This window comes from Falco peregrinus, chromosome 5 (assembly GCF_023634155.1).
Source record: "Falco peregrinus isolate bFalPer1 chromosome 5, bFalPer1.pri, whole genome shotgun sequence".
NCBI classification, from domain to species: domain Eukaryota; kingdom Metazoa; phylum Chordata; class Aves; order Falconiformes; family Falconidae; genus Falco; species Falco peregrinus.
The window spans coordinates 47,226,611-47,249,610 of record NC_073725.1 but is presented as its reverse complement, the minus strand read 5'-3'; the positions used below and the strand labels follow the sequence as shown (position 1 = coordinate 47,249,610).

The window sequence follows — 23,000 nt, the reverse complement described above, 5'->3', positions numbered from 1 at the left end:
TGTCCTGCCAATCCTGAATATCTGACTTTTCTGCCAAGTCCCAGTTTTCATCCCACATGCTCCTACTTCCAGTACAGCCTGCTGGTTCTCCACAGCAAGACCTTAGATCTGGCTCTTACTCTGTCTGCCTCTGAATCAGATAGCTTCTTCTTTCACATTGCCTAAATGCCAGCAGAGAGGTCACTGAAAGTGCGGGAAAGTGTCCCTGCTCTCCATTCCTTCCTTGGCTCCGGCTCAGCATGCAGCAGCTGGAAACAACCATTATTGGGAAATGCTGTCTCCATCATGTAATCCTGGACTGCAGCATGTGTAGTGGCTTTGTATGGAGAGTGCACTGAGGCTAGGAGCTGAGAGGGGCCAGAGAGCCTTATTTGAACTGTGGGAATGATGTACAAACAACAGGACTCTAACCGAAAGGCATAAACTTGCTCTGAGACAATCTTAACCCTTAAGCTGTAGCAAGTGTCTCCATCAACTGAGATTTAAAATACCCTAAAATTTGACTGAATAAGAGAAGATTTTCTTTGGTGCAGTGAAAAGCATCCAAAAAAGGCCCCCCTTGCTCAATTTCAAAGCAAACTTTCTCCATAAAAAGTTTGATTAATTTAAATGTGGGAAGGATGTATCATTTTTCAATGAGAAAAACTTTAGAAATGACTAAACACTTTGGTTGATACTTACTCTGGGCAAGAAAAACACCCACATGATGCAGACAATCAGTATCCACTTTTCCAGTCTGAATCAGTGTAGCCTGGTGCAAACAGCTGAAAGCTGGGTCTTGCGTTGGAAATGTCAAACCCTGTGTAACGGGCTGTATGGGCTCTTTAAAAACTTGGCAGAGCTGCTCACCCTACCTTCTGCATGTGTTGAGAATCAGCTGAAGGGCTGATTCCCAGCAAGCATATTTAAATATGTTTCCAGCTTAGGGAAAGAAATGGATGTTTGTCTCTTAGGGGAGCTGTTCCTTTCTCCCACCCCTCCCTTATATGTGCACGTACATACACACACAAAAAAAGAGCAAAACAGCCATAAAGGTACCCTCCAGGTGGAAAAGACCGTTCCTCCATAGATACAGAACAGCACTTTTGGCAGACCTGAACAGTATTAGAGTTTAAGTGAGTTGAAAATAGGAGACTGATAATGAGATTTTGCCGTAGGCTGGCTTGTGCTGGCAGGCTTCAAGCACAGCCAGCCTGTCTACAATTCACCCTAGAAGAGCTAATGAAAATAGAAACCGAAGAACCACAGTGCATTATTCAGCCTAGAGAGGTAAAAATATTGACTTGGAAAGACCACCACTCACAGATGAAATGACAGCTCTGAGTTGCAGCCACTTGCCTTTCAGTCATGTTAAGAAGGCACTAACCTTCCAGTTGCAGAAAGAGTACAGTTCCTCATTCAGCCCCCTCCAGAGCTGGCACGAGAGGAGTGCAAGGAAGGAGGGGTATGGCATTCACCAGCTCTGGTCAGAATTATGATCCCTATTTCTGCTGATCCTGAGTGGCTCATAGTCCTGTTAGCACTAAATTGCCTTTCACAGGTAGGAGCTTGTGCCCAGGCACAGAAGAAGAGTTCTGGGAAGTCTGGGAAGCAATGACTGCTTCAACCAGGAAGGAAGAACAGCTTTGCCAGTGGATTTATGCAGAAGACACCCGTGATCCACTTCTTCCTGGATGTGAGCTTTGCTGCAGCCTGAGCTCAGAGCGTCTCTGCTTGTACTTGGGAAGAGGTAAATCGGAGACTGTTGCACTACTGCCTGCGAAGTGTTTGCATGATTGAGTCATCCAGAGATGATGAATGAGCACTGATGCTAAGGCATCTGGCACAGATCAGGAAGCTCTAAACCTTGTGCTGTTGTGGCCATTTGGTAAAGAGTAAGTGCAACACAGCTGGGTGCAATCCTGATATTAAAGGTAGGCTTGACCATACCTTGCTAGGTGCAAGAGGAAGGTGTAGATCTTGCTAGGTCCTGGAGGAAAATCTATATTAATTTCTGGTGCACTTCCCGATATCTGAGGAGTACGTGGCTCTCAGTTTTTGTCAGGCAACCCTAATAAACATTTGTTTAACAATCTGATAGAGAATGAGTATGCTTAATAATGACTGGTAACAGCTGGATTGATAATGAGCATCTTGCCAGTAATAGGCGCTCATTTTTCAGCCTGGAAAGATCCTCTCTGCTACTCACTAAATGCACAAGTGCTGGTGCTGCATTTCAGGCATTATGGCTGCTCTAACTTTATTTAATTACGGACACATTCACAGGGCTGATAACTTTTGCCTGTCCTGGACTACTACCTCCCCAATTCTGATATTCCCCAATTTGCAGCCACATACGTAGCAACATTGGTGAATTCAGAGGGTAAGGTTAGGTCCAAAGCAAACCTCTTTCCTCTGGAACAGACTGTTTCCCAGAGGCACTCAGCATCAGTTACCCCATTTTCCTGCTAGCTTAAAATCACTGATTTCTTAGAGAAGTTTTAAACTCAGCTATGTCACAGGTGTATGCCAGTTTGTGAAAAAGTACATCTGGCTCCCTCTTATTAGCTGATGCGCTTCTGTGAGATTATAGTTGTGTATTTCCTGTTAATCTTGGTGTTGTGTCTGTACCTGAGCTGTTGCCTCTTTTCTAATGCATTTCCTAAAGGTTAAACTTGGTACTGTCAACTGTACATGATGATAACTTAAGATAATACTGAAGGGTGATCTGTTTTCCATTCTATAGCCACACACTGCCCAAAGGGAAAGGAGCTGCAGGTTGTGCTCATTGCCTTACCTCCAGTTTGCACAGGTGTTCTGCACTCTGCCTTGCAGCAGCAAGAGGGTATTAGACAGGGTTAGAGGGGAAAAAACGTAGGGAAATGAGATTAGGTCATCTGATAGCAAGTTGAAATGAAATGATAGCTGCTTATCCAACCAAATTCTATTCTTTTTTTGGTATTTCTTCTGTCTGCCATTCAAAACCACATGTTTTGATCATGTGGATCACACTCCCTGGCTTCTGACTTTGATCTCTAAGCATCAGAGTTCTCCTTAGTCTGTGAACGGAAGACTAAAATGCACATGCAGGATCGCACTCATGAAACAGCACATTCTTGGCTTGCAGACACATCCAAATTAATTAATCGTAGTTTTCTGCAACTGCCAAGAGAAAGAAAGCAGTAACATTGTAACTATCTTGTGATGCAAACAGTTCACGCTCCCAGGAGTTCAGCAAAATGAAGTGGAAGCCTAATTAGGGACAACCTAAACTTCACATTCATTATGTTTTTACTTCTTTCACAACTCCGCCACAAATCCTGAAGTTGCTTTATAAGAAACTTTAACATCAGCACTTAACTCATAAATTACACCTCTGTTTAGAAGTATTGAAAAAACTAATTATTTGTTCTTAGTTTCAACTGTATGTGGTCTTCTCCTCTCCAAGCACTTTATTAAAATATAATGGGAATATTGAGAAGTATGAAGGATGTATCTGCTCCTGGTTCAGTGCACTTTGGTGGTGGTAGGTGGCTTAGTTACGCAAATCCAACCCATTAAACAGGATTAAATACCAGTAGGTATGCCAGGGATTGGGAGATGGCAGCAAAACTGAGGAGATGTTTGATTTCTGCATGTCAATAATGGAAGGGTTTTAACTGAAAACCAGAATTAATAAATCATTAACGTGTGAGATTCTAGTAAGAAAAACAAGGGATCATCAACTGATAATACAATGAGGAATTGTATGAGAAATGATTGAATTATATGGATAAGAGAACTGCCACCATTAAAACCTGAAATAGCATTCATTATTGATATAATTAACTTTTCAGAACAGGAGGACTGCAAGTCAGAGAAGGCTCCAACAGAATTTCTCAAGTTGGATGGAGTACCAATGGATGTATTGCAAAGTTCAGCAAATTGGATCATAGCTTGCTGATTGGAAAAGTTTCTGCAGAACAGCTTATCTGATATGGTTTAGAAGCAAGATCATGAGGAAGATATTCAGGAAAGAATTAAAAGTGAAACAGAATATGAAATGTCAATCAAACAGGTAAATTGTTGTGACAAACTGTTGTATTCCTGCTGAATCAACTTTATGTAATTTCTGCTTCATAAGTGAGAAGTTGGTGGTACAAATGGCAGAAGGGATATCAACATGGTTTGCAGTAAGGAAAACTGTTAAGACTGAGCAAGAAGAACAAGAGATATTTTGGTGAAGGGACAAAACTGAGGTTGGTTATTTATCAAAACTATATGAATATTCAAAATAGCTTATGCACAGCAAAAACAGCCATGGCAAGCTCACTGAGCACATAGAAGAATAAAAAGGCCAGATCTGAAGATGTCTGTCAACATCATAAATGTACCTTTATGGTAGCTGGATCCTGAGGAGAAATTCTGATATACAAGAACATCATAGAGGTAGCCTCACAGAAAAATACTGAGAACTCTATAGACAGCAAAAGCTTACAAGGTGAAGGGAAAAAACCTGATGTATTTTGAGATTTTTATAAATATAATGAAAGAAGAAAGTTACAATTACCTTAAGTGCAGCTAGAAAAATTCAGAAATTGGTAAGGGGGACTCAGAGATAGATTGCTCATGAACATCAAAATATCATAAGCCCTGTTTCCTCAGGAAAACAACCTAAAGCAACAAAAAATAATGTTTAACATATGTATTCAAGATCCATGTGCCCTACACAAACATACAGATTTCTACCACATCAGTCAGAAATCTGGAGTCTCTAGAGCAGTCCTTTGCTTTAACAAACTAGGATTTTACTACAGGTTGCATCTGTAATAGGAAGACCAGGCAAATAATGTGTACACATGAATGTGCATGTTCTTTCAATAAAATAATTTGCATAAATCATTTACTGTACCTAGATATACTTCAGAGTTTTCCTGAACAGCAAATTTCAGAAGGGTTTGCAATTATAATGGGAAAAAGTGAGAAAACAAAATAAATACACTTTTAATAAATGAATCTGGTTTTACATATTTTCCAGTATGCTCAATTTGCAATGACTGAGATATTACATTTTCCAGTATCCTGAGTTTGCCATGACTGGCAAGATTTTTTGCTGGTTCCAGTTCCATTCAGCCAGTCCTTTGTGCTAGCCACAAGGCTGTCTGCTGGAATACCATGAAGATGAAACAGTAACACAAAAACCCCAGCAAGCATTTACAATGCATCAGAAAAAAACAGATGTCTACGACTGTTTATTTCACTTGTGCTAACAACAGTGGAATTTGAGACAGAAAAACGACTAAATTGGTTATACTGACTAAAATCAAGGAAATAAAAAACTTGACTGAAGGCAGCCATCATAAATATTTTGGAAGCCATTCAAATATATGTCTGGAAAAAAAATCTCTATTCTCTAGGAAATTTTCTAAATAATCAGGTCTGGTAAACTCTTCTGTAAATATTATGTGATACAAGCTGTGTGCCAAAATCCGGGGAACAGGTCAAATGCTGCTCTGAACAGAGTGGGAGACACCTGAGATGGCTCGCTTAAATTATGCAAGAATCTCAGCTATGCACAGCGGAAGCGTCAGTGTCAGGAGGTGAAGAACACCAAAGCAGTTTCTACGCACACACAACCAAACATATTTAACCCAGGAGTTCTCAAATCATCCCATAGGGCTGGCTACATTTTGACGAGAAACTGGCTCAGTTTCGCTTCCCATTAATGATCATACAACATCTTTGTGCCAGATATAGCAATTGCCTGCACGGAAAAAATAATTTTAGGAAAGTATTTAGTATGCTTTAGCTGCCTTGTAACACCAACTTAGCAACTAGAGAAGAGAGGTGCCAACACCTTGTGATCAGCTAGATCTTTAGAGGCAGCCAGGAATATTCTGTGGGCCTACAGTGATCTGCAAACGTGGTACCACCTGAGATGTCATTTTACTGCTGCATTCTCTTGAGAGAAGATTTCAGATGCTGCTTTTGCAGATTTCCAACCACGTCAGCAAAACAGAAGAAAATCTCCCAGCTGTTATCAGTCATGTCTAAACTGTTTTGGGAACTAGCATGTCACAGCAGCTTCTTAAGTGTCTCATTTCTTCCTGACATTTTCCACCGAAGAAATCCCTGGGAAGAAATTAAAAGGAGAATGGCATCTAACCTGCCTAAATTTAATTCCCTAGCTATCTTTTTTTAGTCTGGCTCTTAGACTTTCAGACTCAGACTGATTTAATGGCTTTGGGATGCTTAGTTCTTTAAATAAAGTCATGCTGGAGAATATCCTCTGGAGATGGTTGTCTCCCTTGGCTTTGGAAAAAGCACTGACCTGTTGAAAGCTCTTCATTCTCTCCTTACTTTCATCTCGTTTGCTATCACATGGGAGTGTTCAGCTTACAGGAGTTGCTTTGTTTTGAGTTTGTGGAGAATACACCCTTTTTCAAAACCAATGGAGGGCTCAACTCACTCTTGCCAAATGCTACAATAGGAAAAGAAGGGTAATACTTGGATGGGTACAATGGCAATTCATCCTTCTGGCCAGAAGCCTTGTTTTGGAGTTTTGTTGCTTAGTGTCAGTCAGCGCTTTCATCCTGGGGAATTTAAGTTTTTCATACAACAGCCTGGCCTCAACTAAAAGTTTGCATAAAAAATACCAGAAATCTGAACTGTTTGGTTGGGGGTTTTTTTTTGGTTTTTTTTTTTTTTTAATTAGTTTTCCAAATGAGGTTACGTCTTAAGATATGAAAAAGTACTTGGGTGGTACACAGCAAAAAAGGAGGAAATTATTAGCTTGGCATCTGTTTAATCTTGTGAAATATTTATTTAAAAGGAAAGCGAGAGGAATATTTAAAATATCTCAAAAAACACAAGATATATGTATTCATCCAGAAACTGGGATACATTTTGAGGTGTCTAGCGCTTCTAGGCATTGTAATTACTCTGCTGTCTTTGAGAATAGTTTATTCAAAAAACTAACCACCTATGTTCAACTGGTTTCCTTTCAGGAATGCTTCAGCTGCTGATGGATCACAAAAGGAAGGATCATGTTCCCAAGTCTTTGAAGATAAGGATAAGAAGGAAGTAATTGTTAATGATTTTCTGATCTAAACCAAAAATGATTGACAACATAATGAAATCCTGTAGTGTGCCAAAATCCCATAATTTTACATTGAACAGGAACAGATGTCGGAGGATGCTGAATGAGATTAGTTGCATTATACAGTACACAGCTATGTGTGCCTAATAATAAAAGGTCTGCCCCAAGAAGCGTGATGAACTTGTAAGCAACTTAATAGTCTTCTGGAACTGGTTATAGATCTCAAAGAATTTTTGTCACAATTAAACATTTCACTTGAAATACTACTTGATGGCAATGCAGAAAGGCCCCACTAAGTACAGAACAATTAAAGCTGTCCCAAACCACTTGTAACAACATATGTTGAGGTTAGCCAAGAACTAGTACCAACACAGCCTGGCATAGACCAGGGTCTCACTGCTGCGAGTTGACTGCCTGGTGCACTAAATGCTGGGTTTTGTGGACACTGGGCAGCACTGCTGTTGCAAACACATGTATTTATAATCCCAATGTATTCCTCCACTTGGAAAAGACCGGAAGAATCCTTGGGATACTTTACTATATGAAAAATTAACCGTTAAGAATAGATTTACTCAATGACTAGCCTCATCCCTTCACACACAGGTAAGGCCTGCAGCCTGTCCTGGTGAAGCCACCGCTGCCCCTGCCAGCTACCAAGCCCTGTCCCTCCCGCAGCCCCGCTCCCCCACCAGCTCCAGGGAATTATGTCCTCGGTGCGCGGCTCTGCAGCCCCGAGGGGAGCGGCCAGACCCAAACACCGCACCGCGACCCCGCGGAGGCTCCTGCGGGCCCCCTAGGCACCGTGGCGACACGCGGTGCCGCGCCCCAGCCACACGCAGCACCGGGAGGGCCCGCACCAGGGCGGACGGAGGAGGGCCCGCACCAGAGGGGAGCCGCGCGTGGCGCAGCACGGCACTCCCGCCGCGCCGCGGGAACCGGCGGTTCTCCACCCGCCCCGCCCCCGCGGCGGACCCCCCCGGCCCCAGCCTGTGCCGCCAGGCCCCAAGGCGCCCCGGCACCGAACGGCGAGAAGGCGAGGCAGCGCGACCCCCACGCCCCAGCCCGCTCCCGCCGAGCCCCCGCCACCTGGCGTCACGCGACCTCGCGGGGCGGGCACCCGCCTGCCACCGCGGCCAATCGGTGCGCGGCCGTGCGCGGTCCTCAGTCCCCAGCCAATGGAGCGCGAGCCCTGCCTCGGCGCGTGCCCGTGTGAAGGGGGGGCCGGGGTCGCGCCTGGCGAGCGGCCGTTGGGCTCCGCGGTGCGCGGGGCCCCGCCCCGGTGGGCGGGCCCTGGTGGGCGGGCCCAGGTGGGCGGGGCCCGGCGTGCCCGGCCCGGCCCAGCGCGGCGGTGGCGATGGGGAGCCGGGGCGCGCGGCTCCGCGGGTAGAGGGAGGCTGGGGCGCGCCCGCCGCCACCCGGGAGGCCCGGTCGCAGGTAGGAGCCGCAGCCCTGTAGTGCCTCTGTAGCGCCTCTGTAGCGGGGGGGTGCCCCACCGCTCGGCCGGGGCGCGGCGGGCGCCGAGCGCCGCCGGGGTAGGGGTGCTCCGAGGTGCGCGGCGGGGTTGCGCCCTGCCGGCGGGACCGCGGCGGGGGGAGACGGCCGGCGGGGGGGGGGGGGGGGGGAATGCGGCAGGTGCCGGCTGTGGGATCTTGGTCCCGGCGTTGTGAGGGGGCTCCGCACCCCTTGCGCGGGGCGCCGGTTCCAAGATGGCCCCCGCCCCCTGCCCCGCCGCCGCCCGGTAAGCCCCCCGGCCCTGACACGTGCGGTGCGCGCGGGCGGCGGGGGGCCCCGCGGGCCTGAGGCGGCTCCCGCGCCCCCCGCCGCCGCCGCGGCATCGTGAGGGGAGGTCTCGCCCCGCCGCCGCGGGAGGCAGGCCCGGGGCTGCCCGCGGGCACGGCGACATCCGCCCGGCGGGCGGGAGTGTGGGGGGAGCGGAGAATTTAATCAGGGCTGGTGCTGCGGCTGTGCCGGGCTGGTAAAGCCCGCCGGGCTGCGGGGAGGGGGTGAGGAGAGCTCGCTTGCGGCCGGCAGTGGACGTGAGTAAACCATTCAGTGGCATCGGGCTACGCAGCCGGGCTCGGGAGACTCATAAACTTTAATCTATAGGTTATCGGTACGATGAGGTGTTTTTATGAATTGGCAGAGAATGACTTCAGTCACCTGTGAAACCAGCTCCTTGCTCATTTTGTTAATGACTACGTTTAATCTGTGTTGAGCAGTAGATAGCGTTACTAATTTGGCGTGTTGCATGTGGAGAACGTAAATGATATTTGGTGTAAGAGCTCGAAAGAGCGGTAGGCGCCTGTGCATGCTGCTTTTGCGTTTTTACCTCTGAATTCCTAGTTTCGTTCTATTTATTCTGTATTTGTAACAAACTGCCTTTCTGCGTTTCTAGAGCATTTTCTTTTATTTGATTTCTTAAACAGCTCACTGCATCTTTGCCTTTCCTTCCCTTTAAATAAGCGATAGAATAACTTCAGGGGCAATAGCTTTCGGTGATATTTTTTTTTTTTTTTAGTTCTTCCCTTGGAAGAAGACTGAATAGTCTGGACAGTGGCGACTAACATCTTTACGCCTCATGGCAATCTTCAGTACTTGAATTCAGCATTTCTTTTTTTACAGTTACATTTTTTGAATGAGGTTCAGAGTTTTTATTTTCAAGTTAACTTAGATTAAGAGCCCCATTTTAACGAGGCTGTGTAGGGGTTTTTTTGGGGGGGCTTAAACCTACCTTTTGTAGGTGTTAATTTTAAAATATAGTAATTAGAATTTTGGTACGAGGTATTATCGTCATCCTTCAGGTCCCTTTTATGGAAGGATGTTAAATCTTGGCCGTATTTACAGAAAGATCTTATTTAGTTTGCAACTAGGTTATTCTTTTACTGAGTGTATTGTCTGCTCTAATTGATGTGGATCAAATCTTTAATCTTACCTAGAGTTAACAGTAGGATTTTGCTAGATATCACTGTTTGGATTGAGTAAGTTTTTTTGTATTCAGAATGAGTGATTGCATGCAGCTTCTAAAAGCTGTATTAAAGCCACAGTTAATTTAGATTTTAATCTTGTAGAGCCAGGGAATGAATGAATGAAACTTACCAGTTTCAACTGTGCCCGTTTATTCATCAGAATGAAAAGGAGTAAAGCAGTAACCTAAATGGAGAAAAGTTGATTTAATTGATTTCAGACTCAGGAATAGCTTTGGACTTTAATGTGAATGTGTTCATATTTACAAGTGTACACTTAAAATGAGACAAAGGAAATCCCAGAGCTGCAAATCACACTGTCAGTGGCAAAGAACATCAAGGAAAGGGTTGCTGTGTGTTTACTCTGTTCTTGTTCTCTTCTCTAGGCATATGCTGGCAGTCCTCATTAGGGACAGGATGCTGTGTTAGATGGACCTTGAGCTAGTATGGCGTTTTTGTGTTTGTAATAAAGTGTTTTCTGTGTAGTAGCATGCCATTTGGAATTTAAATTTTAATTCAGGCAGGTGTCAGAGCTCTTAAGTTTTTAAGAGTGTGATGTGAAAGTCAATACCAGGTGCAGAGAAAGCAAGCTAATGAATGAATGTGCTATTACTTTGGATGCTTATGTGCTTTTTTGTTAACGCTTATAGGACATCCCAACTCCCGATAGGAAACGGTCACAAGTATGTTTTCTAAGTGGCAACTTCCAGCCCTTTCCTGAGTGCCTTGTGGGAGTACTGTGCTTCTCACGAAGATGTTGTTGGAATCTGCTGGAACTCCCATCTGTTCTTACGGTGTTGCAATGCCTGCCTTCCTGTGCTGTATCTCCCCTTTTTATGTGGCAAGCACCTGGGTACCCGTGAGCCTTTCATTTTTCTCTGGCATATGGAAGGGAGCAGAAGGGATCTATAAAAAGTGCTTCAGTAGCATCTTCCCTTTAAATCACTTCCTCTGTGTTAAGGTTTACTGTAGAAATTCCTTCGAAAATAAGTAAAACCAGGAAAAAAATCCTGTCTCACTGCTAGCAAAGTGTCTGTTAGTTGTATTCTAGAGCATCTTCTGGAAAGTTGTTGCAGTGAATTAAGCAAGTTTCACCATCTACAACTACATGAATTATGTGTAGGAGTCATGAAACCTGCCCACATAGTTGTGCTAATGCAGTTTAATCCCAGCCTGTAGTGTATATACTCTTCCTGACCCTGTCTTCTGAAAAGTTTTCATCTTGGTTGCTACTGTTCCTTGTTCGTTAAGGAAAACATGCAATATATTAACTTGACTCTTGCTAATTTTAGTCTTAGAAATATAATAATATAGCAGAATTCATTTATACCTGCTTTCAGCGGATCGTGGGTGTTTACATCTCAAGTGATATCATACTTACCTAATACAGTGCCTTGCCCTGTATTACGGAATTAGAAAGACGGGGAGCAAGCATTACTTAACACACATCAGATAACTTTTACAGTGCAGTGTCCTTCACATCCCTTGACAGTTCAGACTACTAGCCCTGTCCCATGTCATGTTGGCCGTATGGCAGGTCTGAGAGCAGCTCTGACTCTTACGTTTGCGTATTATACAGAACCATTTTGAGCATAACCACGGGGTATGCAGTAAAGTTCTTTGACAAGTGAGTTTCCAAAGACAGTGATAAATCATAGAGGTACATTGACATGCTCTTTATTTCAGCTAGCAGTCTGGCATTTAGGGGAAAACCAGCAGAAAACAAGAATAGTGTGTGTTTGAAGATGCACAAAACTTTACTTTGCTGTTCTTGAATATCGATGTTCATTATGCTTAGCTACCAAAGAACAGAAATACCTTCTCTCCCCACCCCCCCCTTGAAAGGCTAACAAATTCCATATGTTCTTAAGCAACAGTGTTAAGCAGACTAGTTTTCAGGACTCCAGGTTTTGTCCCTAAAATAATTTATTAATCTACATTATGAATCATGTGTAGAATTGACCTTAGCTCCCAGTTGTGAGCTCTGGAGAAAAGATGAGCTGCTAATGTTAAAGGGTTTCAGTATATTCAATCTCTTGGGATCGCATCTTGTTACATGTGGCCAACATCTCGTTTCTTGTCGCATTTCCATTCAGCTGTGAAGGCTAATATTGATCCCATTATTGCTGTTCTTATGTTACTTGTATGAAATAACAGATCAAGTTAAAATCCAGCCTAGACAATAGTACCCTTTAAAAGAAAAATAGTCAATACCCCCTTCAATAAAAGAAAGAGTCAACCTTGGGAGTTGTTTGCTAGTTTTAAAGAACAAAAATTAAAGCTTTCTTAGTTCTCAGCCATGTGAAGTACAGTCAGTGATGTAATAAGACTGCAACCAAAAGCTCTTGAAATGAGCTTATTGTTTAAGTCTTCAGTGACATCAGTATATAAAGATAAACATTAAATCAATCAATAAACTTTAACTACAAACTGAATTATATAACTACGAAGCTGGAGATGTGAACATTGTAGTTTGCGGTGCGCAGAAGAGATGGTGATGTATGAACACAGAAAGAATAGGTCTCCTTTGATGTTTTTTACCCTGTTTTGATTTAGGTGCTTGCCATATATCTGGCAGGGTTGCTGTGGTTCTGTTCCCCATGTGCATTCTGGTTTGCTGCTCCATTTCTGTTCCTGCAGCTTATTGCCAAGACGAGACATTGGGTGTTTTCAGTTTGTACGAGGATTAGGCAGGGCATGATGCCAGGTGGAGTGTTCAAAACGACATTTGCTGCATGTCAGTAAGCACAGTTAGTAATGGTTTTGAGGTTATTGCTGACTTTCCAAAGCAGAGTGATCAGCCATCACGAACCGAAGAAATGACCATCTTTACCACAACCATGAAGTCACAAGTGCCTGAAGGGTTTTCAATATGGACCCATTAAGTGCAGTGGGAGAAGGCTTACACCTAAAGTTTTGTGCCAGAACTTGCATATTGTTTATGTGTAAAATGTGGTTATACACCTGTGAAGTCTTACAGATATTTATATGTCAGACAAAGCTTATCTGCACCCATTTTGAAATCATTATTTTGCTTAATTACCACTTTAAGACCACTTTATCTAGGACAGGCATGGAGGCCTGAACAAATTTGCGACTTGAAATCCTTTCTCTTCCTAGCTTAAATAAGTCTTTTCTGACTTTTCTTGTTTCTGCAGGGCTTCATAGAAAAACAGTTGCTGGGAAGTTAACTACTTTAAACCTGTGTTCCTCACATTGAGAATAAAATCATGAAAATAGGTAGTATTTCCAATGCTGACTAGAACCAATGTCATATTACTATGAGCCTTTCCTTTTTCCTTCAGGCCTCACAGATTCTCAGCTCCATAGTCTGGAAAATGCATATCTTAAGTCCCTGTTGAAGTAAAAACGGTCATCCAGGTAGGATTACCTTATGATAACTCTTTTATCCACTGTTTTCTGATGCTGGACTAGGCTGTCATTTGTTTTCTACAAAAAATGTGTGATTATGAAAGACCAAGAATAATTTTCTATCATGCTTAATATTAATAAATAAAGCTGTTGTACCAATATGTAGTCTAAGTATTGTTAATTGTGTTTTGCTTTATTATCTTGTAAATACAGCCTCTTTTTTCAGTCAAGAATGACTAAATTTTCTTATTTCATTATATATGATGGTATAAGTTGTAAAAAAAATAGGAAAGTGTATTGCTAATACAGCCAACAGTTCATGATAACTGACTACAAAATGTGTTACACAATTGATACCGCAACAAGTTTTAAGCATAGAGTAAAACTCTGTTTCAGAGCTACTGGGTATGTTTCAGAACTTGGAAATGTACACATCCATTTATATAAAGAGCACAGAAAATACTGTGTTCGTAATGTATTGTTTGGTGGACTGAGCTTGGATTCAGCAAACTAAACTGTTCCAAAAAGAACAATGTAGTTTCAGATATGCAATGCAGAGCTGCTGTTCCACAGACAATATGCCATGAATGGTGTCTACAAAGATGGACTTGACATTGCTAATTATAAATAGAGTGGAATATAATTATTTCACAAGTTACATGTGGCCAAATCAGAAGCTTCAACTGGTAGATGGAGAGTGGTGTTCCTGTGATTTTAGAAAATACCTTGCAAGTTCAACTGATAGAAAACCTTGGTTTTTTTATCACAGTCCAGAAGAGTTGAAAACGAGAACTGATCTAAAGAAGCAGTCTTAAACTTTAGAGGTTTGACAGATAAAATAATGAGGCTTTTCAATGGTTTAACAGATACTGTGATAGTTGCAATGAATAGCTGTTCATGAGCAGTTAATTATCTCATTGTAATCTGGGTCATTTGGGAAGCTGTGAACACAGTTAACTTCTGTGTTGGCACTGCATTGTAAGTGAAACGCGCGTGTGGAAGGGGGAACGCTGAAGCTGTGTCATCTTGAGACTAGCAGTGCTGGAGAAGCGACCACAACCAGCTTCTACATGAGCAGCTTGCTCTCTTGTTAAGGTGAATAGAAGCTGAACTCTTAACAAGAATATGAAATCTCTACTCTGCAGGTCATATGTAAAAATCCTTGCTTCTCCCCTAATGCTCTCCCTTGTACCAGCCCAAGGCGAAATGACTGTTGCTCCCACCAGGACAAACAGCAGCCTTTTGTTAGCTGCCTTGCCTGGGGCACACCCTATCTTGGCTTTGCTGCTGCTCTCTTGCCATCTGCAGATCCTTGAGACCCTGAAAGGTGTCTTTTGCTGCCTCATCTCCAAGGTTAACTGATTCAGTAAGTCTGTGCTCCCTCCAGTACATATGTAACCAACCTGTAACATCAGTCCTGCCAGCTCAGTTCTAGCATTTAATTTCCTATGGGCAAAGGGACATTCAGCCTCTACTGCAGAGCTGTTGTAGGTTTCTTATTCAAAGATTGGCTACTTCCTCAAAGATTCAAGTCTGTTCTGAAGTAACATCACAATTGGATGTGCAGGAAATTTTGTCTTGATATTAAGACACTACAAGTACTATAGCCCAGCAAGTCTTAAACTGTCTGGATCAAGCTGCAGTGCCTGGCTCCCAGCTTCGAAAGCTTGTCGTGTGTTTGAAATATGATCAGACAGTGACTTGAACCACCTTCCAGCTGCCATGACCAGTCTGAGCAAGGGTATCAAAATGGCAAACAAACCTCAGGGGACAAAACTGTGAATAGCATGCCTTGAGGTAGGTGTTGAGTGGTGCCTTTGGTCCCTCATCTGACTGCTGTGAGAGTCATGTGCCTGGGCCGTGAGATCTGGAACAGGTCAGGCGAAATACTCTGGGCACTTCTCAGGGAAGACTATCCAGCTTCAAGAAGTCTTGATAGTAAAAATGGAGAGCAAAAATAACATGCAGCAGCTGAGTACTGAGGAAAGAGAGAAGTCAGTTGTCCGGCAAACACGTTTTTGGAAGGACTGTAGAAAAGATGGATGTTGTCTATTGTTTAGAACCATGGCTAGAGCTAGCAAATGGGACAGTTGAATACTGTCGTAGTTTTCCTCTGTTTGATTCTGCTGGAAGATAGCTACTTCTAGTGGATGGTGGGTGTGCTAGCACCCAGGCCGAAGGAGAGATTGTGGCTGGAAATAGCAGATTTCAGGACTGCAGCAGTAGAGGAAAACGTCTTCCTAGGCAATTGGATCTGCAAAGTTCTGCTGTGAGTGCCATGAAGAGAAGGATTTGTAAGGCAGTTACGGGAGGAAATGGCAGTCAAAGAAACAGTTTGACAATTAGAAAAAAGTTGAAAACTTGGTTGTGCCAAGCTGTAAATGGCTTTTGTTTCCTAGAAGCTACAAAAAACCTGGTTTCTAACACTTCATACTGTATTCAATATTAACTGCTAATTTCATGGTAAATATGCATTTATTACTTGATAATTAAGATTCCTTCTCATTAGGGTTTTTACTGACATTGTTCATGGTCATAAATGAAGACTTAAGTATCTTCATTTCAAGAGGAAAAAAAGGTTGGGGTGAGAACAGAAGGGTGTTAGAAACCAATACAGAAGTTTGGCTGAAAGGAAGACTCTGTAGCTGACATGGCTGTAGAGGAAGTGTTTAAGTGTTTTGGGTACAAAAGGATACTATAGCAGAGCTGTAAAACTTCTTTCTTTTTTTTTTCTTTCCCTGGGTGTCTGATTTAAAAAGAATGTGCAGACATTAATATGACAAGTATTTGAATTTTGCAAAGAAATGGATCCCCACATTGCATACAGCACAGGATTTTTGGGTGAACCTGTTAGGAAAGGTTGGCAAACTCAATAACCTTTTCTCACAGTAGGACCTTAGCTGATCTGCTAATTATACTTAGTGAGTCATGGAATACCAAGAAAACTTCATAAACCTTGCAAAATGCTACTTTTGGAGAAGAGATGGGGTGTGTGTGTGACCCAAGTAATTTGTGATTGGTTATCGTCACTTTGACTGACTGAAAAAAATACCAAGAAACACAATGACCAACATCTGGTAGTATGAAGACAGGTAGTCTCAACCCAGTAACATTTTACTGGTGGTTCACTTCTGGCTCGGCAAACCAAAGGTGGTATTAGATTTTTTTTTTTTTAAATTATTCAGAATTAAAGCATCCTGTAGGAAGATGGGTTTCTAGTTAAATACTTTTTACTGCTCTATGAATAGAGGCAGACAGCAGCTGTAACAACGTTTAATTCAGTAACTGTTATGTAGCTGGGCAAGTGTAATCGATGATGACAGTTGAGTAAATGCCACTTCATTAATGTTGAATTTACATTTTACTTCTCAGACTTTCAGCTTTATCACACTTTAATAAGTGCCAGCTAGTGGTTTTGGCTTCCTATGGGTGATAGCAATTAAACTTGAAACAAAACAGGAGGCATTCTGGTTGCTTTATCCAGGGACTGAACTCACCATTCTACACACTGCTAGCTTGCATCAGGGAATTAAATGACCCACATTATTAAAACAGTTATTCTGTCTTCTCTAATGTTTTCATCTAGCTTGGATATAGCATTAATATTTAAAATGTATGTATCAATTCAATAGACACATGCATTACTTATCAAAACACTCCAGCTTATTAAAATAAACCTGCTGTCATCACAGGTAAAAGTCTCTGGAATGACATATAGTGCCAGCAGGTGCATTGTACATTTTCACGAGCTGGGCGGTTGAGACAGTGGTGGTACTTCAGGAAGAAAAACCACTTTCTTGATTATATGAAAGGAGTATCTCCATATTCCTGAAAAGAAAACATGGTGTGCACATTCTTACAGTCAAAGACTAACAGACTACAGAAACGGGGAAGTGTTAATTTAAGTAATTGAAGCTTCTGTGGTGGTTCAGTGTGTTTGTATTCAATTTCCAGTATGTCAGAGCAGCTACATATGTTAATTGAGATTTCTTATATTGCCCACATTGTGAAGATCTAAATAATAAATTATCTCCAGTTGTCCAAAAGCAAATCTCCTATTGTGGTAGTTATGGATGAATATTTATTTAGCTGCTAGCTTGCAGCTCATAAGGTCCCTCAGCACTGGGATAAAAATAAGAGTGTGTCCTTCTTTCGGTGCCTGCATAGGACGTGGCTGGAGCTGCTGCAGCCTGTCTGCAGGATTCCAGCACGCCTCTGTTGCTCCTGGCTCCCAGTCTGCAAGGACAGGGTCCTTGCTACAGAGGCCAGATGTCTTGGTCTCTTTTCTTGCAGTGAGAAGCTTCTCATTCTCTGTCTGCTCAGATTCAAATGCTGATGTCCCTTCTATGTAGGTGTGCAATAGAGCGGACAGTAAGCAAAGGGCTACACTTCCCTTTTGTGCCCACTGCTTAGCGTTGGCTTTATGACCTATGTGCTAGCCACCATACATGAACTAAAAGCATGCTGTTGCCCTCTTCCTCTTTCAAGCGGGGTTTGGTTTCAATTCTGTTTTAACAAATGTTAATGTCTTGCTGCTGTTGGTGCCTTGTATCTTCTCCTGGGTAATGGAAATTGTGTCCTCTTCCTCTGTATCTCTTTTGCTGCCTTTAGAAAAAACAAAATTTCTCTGTAGTTCTTGGAACGCTTTTTAGAGACTTTACATGTAATAATATGTTGTCCTGAATTATTAAGTAATGATAGGATTTTTTATTCTCCAAAACTCATCCTTGAGTTGTATGCTGAGATGTTATATTCCCATTTGAATGCTTGACTAGAGAGATGTTTTGATATGGGCATATGTGACAGGCACACATAGCCTGCTTCCCCAACAGAAAAGTAAGAATATACCACAGCCCGACTGAAAGCCTCGTGTCTGGTTACCTCATGCCAAATGTTGTGATGTTTTTCACTATCTTATGTTTTCTTTGCTGGATACAGACTGTAATAGGAAAGGTAATCCAAAATACAGTGTTTACATTGTTGCAGAGCCACTTATAAATTTAGAAACTAAAAGTTACAAACACAGGGTAAGCCACAAACTTCCTGTTATTTGTAATTAGTTTTTTTTTTTTCTGAAGGTTGGATGGTTTTATCCATAAACTGTTTCTCATGTGCACGTTTACTATACATAAATTTTTTTTCATAGTGTATGTACTCACGTACAAGGTAGCCCTCACGGCAAGGAAGGTGAAAGTTTTTGTGTGTGCCTGCATCTGCAGCTGTTACTTATAGAAACACTTGACCTTGAGTTTTTAGAGAATTGTTGCAGCAAACCTCGCTCACTAATGAGTCTTCACCACCTTTGCCAGTGATACCTTTCTTAGGCCAAGGAAAAAAAACAAAAAGAATGAGATGAAAAAGGAAAATGTCGGGTGCTTACCATTCTTATAGTAGAATCAGCACATTTCAGGAAAAAAAATCTTCCTGAAATTCTGTTCGAAGGGAATTTAGTAGTAATACTGTACGCCTGGAAAAAGTAAAGCTAAAGGAAAAGCTCATCTAATCTAGTGGATCCTATAGGAATCTTGTAACTAAAAGAGGGGTGGTAAAACCTTAAAATAAAAGCCTCTTTTTCTAAGGAGTCAAGGGATGGGCTGTTCTGGTCTCCAAGTAAGAAACTGCTTTCAGCCCTGGCCTATGGATTAATGTCAATGTACTGCTGTCTAGGTCAGTGGTTCCCAGTCAGTAAGTTACATGGGGCATAGTGTTTGTTCTGCTTTTCCTTTTCTTTGTTAGATAATACTGAAGAGAGAATAGTGTGGTCAGGCTGACTTGGACTTTTCCTTGTAATAGTTTCTGATTTGATGCTGAGACCTTGTCTCCATCCAGCTCAACCAGGCTGTGTTCTGGCAGTCAAGGTGAGGAGGGTTTCTTTCTACACTGCTGGTGTCTCATCAGAGAGTCGCTGATTTGGCATTTTGTTGTGGGAGTCTTTGGCTTAGGACTTGATGTATGATTTTATCAGCTGTCAGAATGTCCTATGTAGTTCTATAAACTTGGAATTAAATGAAAATGAAGAAAGAAAAAAACCCTTGCTAATGAAAACTACATGTTTGTGTGACTTTATCAGCCCAAGATTTGGCATAAACAACTACACTTGAGATCCAGGAATCAGCCCAGTCGTATTTCTAAGGTAATATATTTCAAAAAGCATTGTTTCAAAATAAACTAAAAAAACCCCCTGTGCTACTTGGTACACAGGATTCCTTTGCTGTCATTGCAGTGGCATAGCAAAATCATTCAGGCTGCCAGGAAACCAGCCAGGGGGAGGGTAGGAGAGTAATCAGAATATCTGTCAGGGAATTCTGTAAATTGTTTGTGGGTGCAGCTTGGAAGGAGCAGCAGACAGAAAGCAAGTGTATTTTGAGATATGTGTGGTTCTTAACTGCACATCTTAATCTGCATGTTTTACTCTTGTATAGACAGCTTTTCCTTTTGTATGCTTTGCAGTGCTTACAGCATTCTGAAGAGTTCAGTTTGCCCTTTTAAATGCTTATCTTAAGGTAAAGACCTTTTGTGATATAAAATACTCTAACTTTATTCCAGTTTAAGGTAAGCTTGTGTGAAAGTAAACTTCATTTCAAGCAGTTAGTGTTTACAATTTTGTAATATATAGAGGAATGAAAACTAGTTCGACTAGATTTCATCCTACAATTTAGCTGCCTTTGCATCAGACTACTGAATGTCAAAATTTAAATGTCAGAATGCTATATTTTGTTGTAGTTTTGTGCTTTGGCATCCAATCTTATAGCAAAATAATCAAAACAGTCTGTAAACAGTTAAGATAACTGAAATTTATCTTATTAGTATCCAATGTATCTCTGTTTGTGATGGGGAGAAATGCAGCTCAAGTCAGGATGCATAATCCCACTTGCTGGTACTAGAGAGATCAGCTGGTAGATTACAAGGAGGCTGTTACATAGGCCCAGGAGCAGAAATCCACTTGTTACTTCCAGCTGAAAAATGATCAAAGGCTGGAGGTGGAGCAGCAACACGGATTTGGAAGTGGTCATTTGAGCTTTGCATCTGTTACTAAGGACCGACTTGCTGAGATTAGTAGGGTAGGTCAAGTAAAATTTGTCCTCTTATGCTCTGCAGGGCTAGCGGGAAGTCCTTGGTAGTATCTTCTTTCAGCATACTTTTTTTAAACCTGTCTGAATTACGCAGTCATATGTCTGGAATATGCTATAAATCAGATGTGCAGGCTCTCATAGTGAATACAAGTGTATACTATTTTGATGACAAGTTTAAAAAAGCATTGGTATTCTAGTATAAGCAGATGAACTGAAATGGTAGGAAAATATTGTGGTATGATATAAAATACCTGAAAATGGATTGTAATGCTTTCTTGCAGCTACCATGCTTTTTGCTTTGCTAAGAGAATAAAGCTAGAAAACTAGTTTGAGATTAATTTACATAAACTTTACGACTGAGATACAAGTTTTATTCTTGTTCTGCAGAACTTTTCTGTTTAACCACAATGATTTTGCAAGGAAGGGGTAGGGAGAGGGGAAATCAACTGAAAAAAGGAAATGCCTTTGAATTCTAAATTTTAAGTGAAATTGTGTGCTAATAAAAGAACAATTAAATACTCTAGGTCTGCTGACAAAAATGTAGGAGTTGTTATACTTTATTCAGAAGTGACCAAGAGAGGTTGTATAGGAAAAAAGAATAAAAAGTAGCTGTAAAGCAGCCTTTGTTTTGGTGTAGCTGTCTAGTTGTTGACAAAGATTGATATCAAACCATTTGTTTCTGATGGGCAGTGTCTGGGCCATTTGTTTGATAGCAGCCAAAGAACCTGTTCTTCAAATGTCTTTTAAGTACTTACTTGAATAGTTGGCTTTTTGTTATTACAACTTAACCAGGTGTTGTATAGAATTTCCTATAGTTTGCTCTTTTGTGCTGCCAGGTAATTTCTTTGAGTGCCTGAGCTTGTGTGTTGTGAGTAGTAACAAATGTTTGTGTTTGGTTTGCCTTTGATGTACAACTGATGAGCACTCATACTTTCTTCTATGATTTACTCAGTTATTGCTTTTCAGTATGAGCCTTTAGAAGGGAACAGTGGGATGCATGATGCGTTCAGGGACTTTGCAAATAAGCAGGTGCAGTCTATCGGCCAAAAATATTTTGCAGTTTGTCCTCAATTTCAGATTTATTATTGCAGTAATCAAACGAAGATAGAAAGAACCCCACTAGCTAGGCCTGTACCTGTTAGTGTGGAACAATCTCCTAGCCTGAAAGGCTAGTCTTTGTTAGACCAACTTGTATACTGTTGTTAGCATGTGTCTTTTGATGTCAAGCAAGTTGAAAGGCTGGTGTGCCTGAAAGGCCATCTGCTTTTTCAAACTATAAAGCTTAGTCTAACAGAATGTGTTCTTTCTGCAGACTGGTTGTGTCCAACCAATTGTTCTGGACCATCATGGTTGCTGCAGATTTTCTGGGTAATAAGTTGGGCAATTTGAAACTTTCAATAGCAAAGCAGTTGACAGCCAATTTTGATTCATCCTGCCTGAGCTGAACGTAGTAACGACTGTAGCAAACGAAGAGCCTGTTGAGCATGTTAGGTATAGTACTGTTTTGGGTAATAACGCTAGGGGTGCAGATAATAGGACTGCCTAGTTGCACAAACACAAGGTAAGCTGAGCTCTTGCAGATTTGGGAGTGAGCAGTGCATGAGAGGTGTGCTTTCTGCAGCTCTTGTTTGCAGAGGGAGCAAATTTTTAGCATGAAATTATGAGAAGTGAGGCTATGGGTCTAAGGTATTTTATGAAAAGATACTCTGTGAAGTTTATTCTTGGCGAAGTTTGTCCTGCTGTGATATTAATATCTGGTTTTGCTTTCTGTGGTATAATTATTCTTGGGTATTGCCTGACAGATGGTTATATCTTGAGTTGCATCAGAATGATGTTATTTGCTTGACAGTTATTGTTCTCTAAGGAACGCAGGACAGGAAAGGACCTCCCTATTCATCAGGTTTATTTTCATGCTTTTGTAGGCTTTATGTCATACTGTCATAGACATATGGAGCTCTGTTTTAAAAGCAGCTGGGCCTTTTCCTCTCACTACTTTAATTAGAAGCCTGTTCCAATGCTAAATTGCCCTAAACATGAGGAAGCTGCTTGTAATGTTCAACCTAAATTTATTCATCATCAGTTGGTAATAACCAGTTCTTGTGCCAATATTGTCTTTTTATTTTAAATAGTTTTTTCTTAGTGTTTTATAATTATCTTGGTGTGTTTGTACACAGCCTTTGCCTTTCTGCTCAGCTTTACTTTTGCTAGGCTAAGGCCAAGTCCTTGCAGTCTTCCTTCAGTTCTGTTGTTGAAACGCGGAGCAAAATGAAGGTATGGGTACTCAGAGACTTTTCAGCTTTCACATAGCAGGTTTTTCCAGTTCCTGGGAAGGGTGTGTCTTATTCTTTGTACTACTGCTGATAGAAGTGAATAGTAGCTTCCTTGTTATTGCAGTGCACCAACAGAAACAAAAATATAGGAAATTTTTGTATTTTAAACTCTGTACATTGTCTTCCAGTGGTGAGGCTGTTCAAACAGCAGGGGCTCATGGTATATCCTCTAATTTAGGAATGCAAGCAATCCTATGAAAGTGGC

At 41.8% G+C, this 23,000-nt stretch overlaps 1 protein-coding gene and 1 long non-coding RNA gene across 4 annotated transcripts in view; both read left to right on the top strand.

Annotated features, from left to right (window-relative positions):
* Positions 1 to 691: 691 nt before the first annotated feature.
* Positions 692 to 7,306, top strand: LOC129784566 (uncharacterized). The gene is made up of 3 exons (XR_008747437.1): positions 692 to 1,729; positions 3,816 to 4,036; positions 6,966 to 7,306. It is a non-coding gene; the product is annotated as an uncharacterized LOC129784566 (long non-coding RNA).
* Positions 7,307 to 8,342: 1,036 nt separating this feature from the next.
* Positions 8,343 to 23,000, top strand: part of MPP7 (MAGUK p55 scaffold protein 7) — a 157,521-nt gene continuing 142,863 nt past the window's right edge. For 2 of the 3 annotated variants that reach the window (XM_055805255.1, XM_055805253.1), the window contains exons 1-2: positions 8,343 to 8,491; positions 13,326 to 13,401. The gene's annotated coding sequence lies outside the window, so the exon portion shown is untranslated. The remainder of the gene's footprint in view (positions 8,492 to 13,325; positions 13,402 to 23,000) is intronic. The other variant, XM_055805254.1, reaches the window with a different exon arrangement.